At 24.7% G+C, this 11,082-nt stretch overlaps 1 non-coding gene across 1 annotated transcript; it reads left to right on the top strand.

Annotated features, from left to right (window-relative positions):
* Positions 1 to 1,352: 1,352 nt before the first annotated feature.
* TRNAI-AAU lies at positions 1,353 to 1,426 on the top strand. Its single transcript has one exon. It is a non-coding gene; the product is annotated as a tRNA-Ile (tRNA).
* The last annotated feature ends 9,656 nt before the right edge of the window (positions 1,427 to 11,082 follow it).

Raw genomic sequence — 11,082 nt, 5'->3', positions numbered from 1 at the left:
GATGGGTCCAGATAGATTGCCCTCCTCAGTAATTAGCTGACGAGTTTGGTAGTCTTGGGACGTTACGAATTATGTTCGTATTGGGAACTCCACCTGGCGTTACGGTGTGTGATCTGTAGCATGGTTTCCCACACGTGCTCTATCGGTTGTGGCCGATAGGTATGACAACAATACACCTTGGGATACTCACTAGAAGATGTAGAACACGGTTAACATGGTTGTGGCCATGTGGTATGAAATCAAAGGATGAAAATTCCTTTGGTGCGAGTGTGTTATATATGAATGCATTGTATATATATGTTTTATTCTATTAGCTCACCCTATTTGCTTGTGTTTGGCGACGATTGTGTACGCGGTACACGAGAGCAGATGATGTTGCAGGTGGATCTGGTGAGACTTCAAGCCGGAGCAGGGCTAGATTGGGATTCAAAATTTTATTCAGAGTTTTATTATGTTTTGGAATAGTTGTAATAATTTATATTATTAAACTTGAATTTTATTATGGATTTTAAGTTGAGTTATAATAGAGATTATGAGAATATTTATTACTATAATAAAAGTTTTAAATTTCCCGCATTTTTGGGAAATGAGGTTTTAATAAAGGAAGTTGATGTAATAATTCTTTATTTTACTATTTAAATGCTTAATATCCGGTCGGTATGTTACAGTACCAAGTTGAGCTAAAAACAGGTCTAGATTGCCCAAACACCTCAAATTACTTATGCTGATATTTATGCTAAAGAAAAACATATATTTACATTAAAATATATTTTAAATGTATGTTTACTTCAATTTTTTAAATTCTAATGAAATATTTTTTACATTAATAAAAATTATAATACATCATTTGATCGAAATCACACAAAGAACAAATATCAAACTTAATAATAATTGACATTTATCATAGATATTTTATCTTTTGAATTTCATTATATGTTGGATGGTGATAAAAAAGATTCACAACAATTACATTGAATTATTATATTATAGTAAATAACATGTATTTATACAATTATAGTGATAAAATTACACGTATAATAATGGGTTAGAAAATAAAAATATATTATATAAAAAATATCAAAACAAACATTCTACATGATTGTCAACACCCAATTTTGTTTGATGAATAAATTTATTTTCAAAAAGAATAAAAAAATGGTTTTTTGTCAATAAAAGACAATAGGTAATATAGTAATTTTGGTAATATCTTACTTTCTTAATATGTAGATTAGTCAATATAAATTATTTGTTTTTTTCCCTTTATAATTAGTCAGTATCCAATTATTTTTCCAATACCGGATATTTTTTTTCAATAAACAAATTTAACGGTTATTTAGAATAGAGAAATGTATGGCCTATTAGCTCAGTTGGTTAGAGCGTCGTGCTAATAACACGAAGGTCACAGGTTTGAGACTTGTATAGGCCATTTGTTTTTTCGTATCCAATTAGTTTTCCAATAAAAATGTTTATCGTTAAAGCGTCATGCTACCATTGTCTTTTATGTTTTCTTTTTTTCCTTTTATAATTATTCAATATTTAATCTATGATACACAGATACGATACTAAAGTAAAAAAATATAAATTATTGTCACCATAAAAGTACCATTACAAGAAAACTCTTAAATAATGACAAATTTTAGTAACCAAAAATATGTTAGAGACTAATTTCCTATTTAGATACCAATTATATTGGTGGTCAAACCCTTGGTAGCTAATGTTAGTGACCAATTTAGAAACAAATTATTTTGGTAGTCAAAATCTTGGTAACTAATGTTAGTGACCAATTTAGAAATCAATTCATAATAGAAACTATTTAATTATCAATTTAGAGACCAATTATAATTTTTTAGAATTATTTTAGTTGTCAATAATTTTTAGTTTTTAAATTGGTACCTAAATTGGACACTATATAGTGACTAATTATTTTTTGTCACTAAAATTGGTCATTATTCAAAGATTTTCTTATAGTGTACTATGACTTTATAAATTAGATACTTCATTGATAAGTATCCTAAAGTATCAGACACGTATATGTATCGGACTCAGATACGTGACTCAAGTTAAAGTATTGGTGCATCATAGTTTTTAGTTAATGGTAAATAAAAAAGGGTAAAATAAAATTTTCTTAAATAATGACAAATTTTAGTAACCAAAAATATGTTAGAGACTAATTTCCTATTTAGATACCAATTATATTGGTGGTAAAAACCTTAGTAGCTAATGTTAGTGACCAATTTAGAAACAAATTATTTTGGTAGTCAAAATCTTGGTAACTAATGTTAGTGACCAATTTAGAAATCAATTCATAATAGAAACTATTTAATTATCAATTTAGAGACCAATTATAATTTTTTAGAATTATTTTAGTTGTCAATAATTTTTTAGTTTTTAAATTGGTACCTAAATTGGACACTATATAGTGACTAATTATTTTTTGTCACTAAAATTGGTCATTATTCAAAGATTTTCTTATAGTGTACTACGACTTTATAAATTAGATACTTCATTGATAAGTATCCTAAAGTATCAGACACGTATATGTATCGGACTCAGATACGTGACTCAAGTTAAAGTATTGGTGCATCATAGTTTTTAGTTAATGGTAAATAAAAAAGGGTGAAATAAAATTTTCTTAAATAATGACAAATTTTAGTAACCAAAAATATGTTAGAGACTAATTTCCTATTTAGATACCAATTATATTGGTGGTAAAAACCTTGGTAGCTAATGTTAGTGACCAATTTAGAAACAAATTATTTTGGTAGTCAAAATCTTGGTAACTAATGTTAGTGACCAATTTAGAAATCAATTCATAATAGAAACTATTTAATTATCAATTTAGAGACCAATTATAATTTTTTAGAATTATTTTAGTTGTCAATAATTTTTAATTTTTAAATTGGTACCTAAATTGGACACTATATAGTGACTAATTATTTTTTGTCACTAAAATTGGTCATTATTCAAAGATTTTCTTATAGTGTACTACGACTTTATAAATTAGATACTTCATTGATAAGTATCCTAAAGTATCAGACACGTATATGTATCGGACTCAGATACGTGACTCAAGTTAAAGTATTGGTGCATCATAGTTTTTAGTTAATGTTAAATAAAAAAGGGTGAAATAAAATTTTCTTCCAAGATTCTCAAACTTTAATTTTAGCAAACAAAAGATGAAATAAAAAGTAGAAAAAGAAGGAAGAGTTCAATTTGGTTTTTATTTATCGCATTCCTCCTCATGAGCCAAACAACCCAACCAACGTACTTTCTACCTTTGTTTGTTTCTGATATAGAAAATAGTGAGATGATTCTAATAATTAGAAACAATATCTCTTCTAATGATTAGAATCAATATTATTGATGAAGATTGACATTGTGCTCTGCAATTCTTTTTGTTCATTACAATTAAGACCATTAGTTTGGGATCGAACAAAAAAAGAGATATTCTTTACACTTCCTGTTTCTCTCCCATTACCACCTACATAGACAAATCTCCTTTATACCTTTGTTGGGAAAACGAGATGGTGATATTGATATAGAAAAGAACATATATTATAAAATTTGGAAGCTATGTTACTGTCAGTTTCTATTTCTTTTGATTTATTTTTTTCATTTTACATTATATTTTTTAATCATAAACAAATATTTCTCACATTTCTTTTAGTGTCTATCCAGTCGCTCGCATCGCGTAACACTCATTTTCAATTTTTTTTTCTAATATATATATATATATAAAGAACCAAAATAAAAAATAATTAAAAATACTAAAAAACATAAAAATGTTTTCAAAATTATAAAAAAATAAAAAATTAAATCAACAATTTCTAGAAGGTTGTTAAAGAACTACGTAACCTAATTCTCCATTGTGAATGAAGATATGTAGGAGTAACGATTAATCCTCGTCAGACCCAAAAAACTAAACAATTATTTTTGTCTCTTTTGAACATTCTTTTATAATTTTTTTTGGGAAAATAAAATATTTTGAAAACTATATAACTTTTGCACATTTAATTAGAGGTACCGTCTTAGGACGAGCTTTGTAGGGTGCTAACCCTACGTATAACCGACTTCCGGACCCAAAATCTAGTTTTCGCAGACATTGTTTTATCTTTTCAGTTTTTTCGAAGTTCTCCAAAATAAATTATATGGTGGTGACTCCACATTCTTTGTATTGTTCAAATTTTATTTTTGGTTCGTTGTCTCGTCACGATTTCGGTTGCGACAATGATAAAAATAAACAACAAATAAAAATATTAAAAAAATGATCAAATAGAAACAATTTGATAAACTGTTAAATGAAATTGCACAAAGGAATACAAATGGATAGTTGTTAAGGATATGGTAAGATAAAAAAATATAGTATAGTTAAGGGTATGATAAGATGAAAAAGAATTTAGAGATCAATAAAATTTTTCAAATATCAACCTAGTGGAACGTGTGAGAGACAATAGAAATTGTTTTAGCAAAACAAAAGAGTTTTTCAAATAAAACAAAAAATAATAATAATAATAATAATAGAATAAAGATGATAAGTTTTTTATATTATCTAATAGATGAAAGGCTTATGTTATTCAACACTTAATTTACACGATTAAACATTCTTATGTTAAAAGAAAATATACAATAAAAAAATATTTAAATAGAGTAGATACATTCACATGTGAGAAACAAAAGATATTTAATTGACATACATAATTTGAACCAAAAGGTATGATCAAAGAAAAAATTTCTAGGAGATGTAAATGAATTTCATAAGTCAAACCAATAGCAAAAATGAAAAAAAGAAAGTGTGTAGTATATATATATATATATATATATATATATATATATATATATATATATATATATATATATATATATATATATATATAATGTTACTTAGTAGACTATAAATATTTTAAAAATATAAATATGAATAGGGCGAGAATAAGTATTATGAGAGGTATGTGGACGTGACTGATATGTAATTTGTATCCTCGTCCCCATATATAATTAAAAAAATTGGTCATTCTCCATACTCATACATACTCCATTAATGTAGGAATTTTTCGTACAAAAAAAGTTTGGACAATAACGAATTTATTTATCATTCAACTAATATAAAATATATGAAATATGAAAAACTCTATAATAGTTAAAATCTACATGTAGTAGACGTTGAAATCTATTTCCTATATAAATAATATATTTAATTAATTAGTCGGATGGTACTCACTTTCGTTTAGATGTGTCAGTTTGATACTTACTTTTAAAAGTGTGTCAATTGCGTCCCAACTTTTAAAAAAAATGCTTCAATTAGGTTTCTTTTAGAACAAAATTTAGTGGTAAAAGTCGTGAATAACAAAACATGAGTTAACAATTATAAAAATATAATGTTATAACATCATTTTCAATAAAAATATCAGTATAACATTTTCAATAATACTTATATTTTTTAATTGGGATCTAATTGAAACATTTTTTTATAAGTTGAGATGTAATTAACATATTTTTAAAAACGAATATCAAACTGACACATCCAAACAAAAATTAATGTCATTCAAACAAAAGTCGATGTCATCCGACTAATTAAAACTAAATAATAAATACATGGATAAGTTAACCAATACAAAATGTTAGAAAATAACCTAAAAAAAGTTGATATTGATTTATAGCATGTTATAGTGGCGGTGGGTGTGGAGTTTGTGTCTGTCCTTGTGTTTCTCTGTATCAAAGACCACTTGAACTTCACAATGGTCTTAATCAACATATGCATCTTCAACCTTTGATTGTTTCCGAGACTTAAATATTTTTATTTCTTAATTTCGTTTATTTAAATTTTTTCCCTGTAATCTTCTAAAATATTTTAGTCCAATATTATATATCAAGAAAAACCTAACATCTTTTCAATGAATAGTAGTGTGGAATTATTTAATATTTTGAGAAAAACAAAGAACCAAATGTACAATTAATTTTTCATAGGAATTAAAATTTAATAAAATTATGAGGATAACAATGAATTTAAGTCCTTTATTTTTAACTTTTAAAAATGCATATCATGTGTTTTACTTTGTATTAATATTCTGATCCTTTTAGTATAAAATTACATTCAATACACGAGGGATGGTAAATTCTGTCTTGCTCATTTGGGACCAACTTCACATATCAACATTAATTGTTAAAGTACTCACAAAATATTAAGTTTTGTATTGTAATTTGAGTATTTGTTTTTATATTTATGATTTAAAAGAATTTTATTTTGTTAAGTAGTGCACTTTTCATATTAATATATATATATATATATATATATATATATATATAATGTATTATTAACTATATTTTCTTTTATTTTTAGTTAATGAAGTTTTAAATGTCGACATATAAGGATTATTATACTTGATTTAAAAGATTTTTTTATAATATCATTGATTAGATTAAACTGAAATAATTTTGCATATATGTTTAGTGGTCTTAGAAAAATGATTTTTTTTCCAATACCAATATACATAATCTTGAATTCAAATTTTGAAAATGCATCTTGTTAACTACTCAACGTGTTTGGGTGCTAATAATTCATAGCCATATCTAATTCAACTGTCTTCTCTAAAAAAATGATTTTAATTATTATATTTATTTTCAATTCAATCTTATCGAGTAAAATAAAATATTAAATATTTTCAAAAAGACTTTAATAATACGAAAAATTAATATTACTTAATAATAATATTACTTCTATTTATTATATATTTTATTTGAATATGAAAACATCTTAAATGTGCTATTGCATTAAATTAAATATCTAAACAAAATTGCTTCTTATGAAATGAAGATGCATGTAGTTCCTTCTAGTATATGTATACACACACAACACAAAAAGTAGCTAATTATGATTTGAGTATTTATTAGCATAAGTGAATTCACACGAAGTCACAAAATAATAACTTTAAATATAGTTTTTTTAATCTGTTTACAGGTATATTTAAGTATCAGTCGATGCAACAAAATAAGATTAAGATTAAGTTTAGTTTGAATGAGATGAATGTCTTTCATATGTAAAAAGACAATTATATTTTGATAATTTTTTTAGAGTTAAATATGTTATTGTCCCTTAAATTTCAGTGAAATTTGAAATTAGTCTATTTCGAAATTTTGAACCAATTTAGTTCTTCAACTTTTGAAATACGTGGATTTAGTTATTTTAATCAAATTTTGTTAAGTTTATTCGATGTTTCGTACGCATTTCAAAATTGTATTTGAGTTGTTTATACTATTTGATACATTTTTGTTTTAATGTTAAGTCAAATATTATTATAAAATACGCTTAAAATGTCAACTAAATTTTAAAAAAATTGATTAAAATGATTAAATCCATGTATTTTAAAAGATGAATGACTAAATTGGTCAAAAAATTTTGAAATGAACTAATTCAGAAATTGACTGAAAGTCAAATGATCAAAAATATATTTAACCCATCTTTTATAGTGATATCTTCTAAATAATTTTAAAATATAAAGTAAAAACTTTATATGAAATTGTTAAAATTTAATTATTAGAAAATCATTTTCTTAGAACATAGAAACGGAAGATAGAAGAATAGAGGTATATAATTGATGTTTTAGATTAAAATGAGTAAATTGAAAAATGTATGTATGGATTTGAATGAGTTGAAGACAAAGTAGCTTGATGTTGGGTTTGACCGTGTAATATGTTAGACAAAGCATGTGGCATGCACTGTTTGATAAGAGAGAGAATATGAAAAGTGAAGCAACCTAGGACGTGTGTCAAGGCTTAGAGCTCAATACAAAATCCAATTTCCTCACATGGCTGTCCTACACGTGGAAAAAGTAGGGACACAAACATTGGACTTTGGTTCTTCACTCCTATTGGAATGTACCTTCACTACATACACTACTTATATATTCTATATTTTTTTTCCTCTTTTATAAATTAAATTGGATTTAGAATGAGCTTTTATCAGTATTTAAAAAAATTAATTAGATTAAAATTCTCCCAAATAATCAAGTCTTTTCACCATAAATAATTAAAATTTTGTTAATGTTTTCTTTGTCTTCTTTAACTCAAGAATAAAAGATTGTGTCCTATCATAATAGAAATTGATTATTCATTTTCACTTAGGTTAAAACTAGGTTCATATATTTTCAAGCATATAGAAAGATAATACTGAGATATATGATCGAACATAGTTGATTCAGTACTTAGTGTCAAAAGTAATCTAAATGTAAGTTTTACGTTGAATAAAAATAATAAAGTTAAATATAATATAAAAAGAATATTTATGAAATATATCTATAATATATATATATATATATATATATATAAATAAATAAAGGATGAGAATGTGAATGGTATATATATATATATATATATATATATGGAATAAGAATGTGAACTTGTTCTGGTGGATCAATATGTAAGACAACAAAACAAGTGTGAGACGGAGTTGAGATATAATCCGTCGCTTAACCTGTATATAATTTGCAGTTTGCGCGGGTTGACCTGCGACTCACATAAAGAAAAAAAAATGTGCACTTCTTTATATTGATTACTTTCCTTATGATCTTTTGTAGTGGAAAAAACAAGTGTTATGTATTTTTTAACGTGTTAAAATTTGAAAAAAAAATTCATTGTGCATGTCAAAGTACGAATATGAATATGATGAAAATGTTAAGTTATAAATTTATCATTCAACCCCCTAAAGTCTTTGTTTCATTTTGTGAACTTGTTAGAGTTTCTCAATTTGTTGAACATTGAAAACTTTGTCACAAGAAATTAAAAAAAAATGGATTGTCCTGTGGATCTGTAGATAATCTATGCAGGACAAATCAGACTTTTCAACCCACATTTTCAATGCCGAGCGGACTAGTCCAACCCACATTTCGTGAGCTAAGTGTGGAACGAACTTAAATGTAACGATCGATCCACGTTGTCACTCCTAATATTTTCTTTCTTTAATAAATTTCTCTTTGAATTTTATTTATTTATCAATATCTAAAGTTTGTCCACAAGTAATATGATCAAATTGTCTATTATGGGATCAGGTGGGCTAATGAACTATCTAGTTATATAATAAAACAAAAATGGACTAAAATCTTGATTTAATTAATATTTTGACTAAAATCTTGGTTGTTATATTATTATATTAAAATCTTGACTAAAATCGCCTGATATATATATATATATATATATATATATAATTATTTTAATTAAGTTTTATTAATTTTTATTTTATCTTATCAAGTATTCAAAAGTTTATAATTTTTTTTTAATTGATATCCTGTTCTATGATTTTATTCAGATGTGTATTCAACAATCAAAATAATCTGTTATTTTATATTAACTTAAATATTCACGTAACGTAACCTTCTGATTCTTAACACATAAAGATAAATAAATAAAAATATAATAATATAATAATTATATCACTTAATAAATAGAAAATTAAACTATAAAATTCGATTAAAAATGAAAAAAGGAAATTAAATATTTAATTAAAAAATCAGTAAAAAACTAATTAAAATTATCTAAGTCTATTAAAAACTTAAACCTTAATTAAAGTTATTAATCTTTTACAAACATTGAGATTGAGATTTTGTTTATTAATTTCCAGCAAAAAAAAAAAATTCAGCAAACAGTTTGAATTGAACTTGAAGTTTTGGTTTTTGAACCAATTTTTTCTTTTTTGCGAGATTCAATCAATTATAATGATTTGAAAGGAAGCAAAGACATGGATTCTTTATTAAGAAAATCTAATGTTAATGATTGTGTTTGAAATTTCACTGGAAGAAAAGATTAGACAGAGATGCTACACTCGATTAAAAAGACATCAACACACACAAAAAAAAAAGTTATTAATTATGCCAAATTCTTAAGATATCAAAAATCGTTTTTATCACGGCAAATGATTCACTATTTTATATTCAAATGAAATTGATGTACAGCTAATACCACTAACACTTACAATTCAAATTGAATTCTTAATATTATAATTAAGACATGTTAATTTTAGGAACTAACTAGACTTCGAATTTTTTTAGTTTAAAAAATAATAAATCGTGTTTCTTTTTGACAAAAATTAGTCATTGGGAAAATTGATAAATATTTCGTACAAATAAAATAATGTTAAATGAATACTATATTAATAGATAAGACATGTGGTCCTTGTTAAACACGAACACAATTTTTATAATTTAAAGAATTAAATTTAAAATGCTATTAGGGTTTTCTTTGTTCTAAATAATGGAGTGAGTACAAGTGTTATTAAAGATATTTAACTTCAATGTTTGGTCCAAAATAAAAGAAATGTACTTTGGGGTGAATGATTTTTCCCTCAACTTCCAATTTAAAATTTGAATTATTTTTAAGTCTTAAGATTTGTTTGTACCCATATTAAGATTCCTTATTTGAATATTAAAATAATGATGAATGGTGTACGTGATATTATGTTTATTTTGTTTTTAATTTTTTTCTTGTATGTGCATATGCAATTATATAAGAAAGAGTAAACAAAAATTATTGTTAAAAAGTTATTTTTGTGTAAACATTTTGCATTAGGATAAATTATACACACACAAACTTTGAGGTTTCTTGAAGAAAACACTTAACCTATTAAAAATTAAACTGCACTTTATTCCATTTGTGTGTTTTACTTCCACTGAAAGAAATCCTATATAATTTACTGATCAAAAAGTAATTTTGTCTTTTCTAAACTTGATTTTGTTGAGCTTTATTGTAACTTTGTGATATGGATATTTCAATTGTTTAGCTATATTTTGTACTTCATTTCTTAAAATCTTATACCAAAATAATTGGATAACTTAGTATTTTAATATGTTGATAATGACTTGTTATTTCTGTATATGAATGAAATTAAAAAACATTTTTTCATTTAAGATTTTGTACTGAAAATATTAAAACAACAGTTTTTTATTTTCATTATCAGAAAAAAATGAAAATTAATACAATATACATGATATAACTTAAAAAAAAATTGTTTCAAGTTCATGCAACCTTTCTCAAAAAGAAAAAAGCATATGTACAGTAGGACTTGATCACCCTCCATGACTGGACGATCCAAGAAAA

This window comes from Vigna unguiculata, chromosome 10 (genome assembly GCF_004118075.2).
Source record: "Vigna unguiculata cultivar IT97K-499-35 chromosome 10, ASM411807v1, whole genome shotgun sequence".
In the NCBI taxonomy this organism is placed as follows: Eukaryota; Viridiplantae; Streptophyta; class Magnoliopsida; order Fabales; family Fabaceae; genus Vigna; species Vigna unguiculata.
The sequence above is the reverse complement of the archived record's forward strand: the minus strand, read 5'-3'. Positions and strand labels throughout refer to the sequence as shown.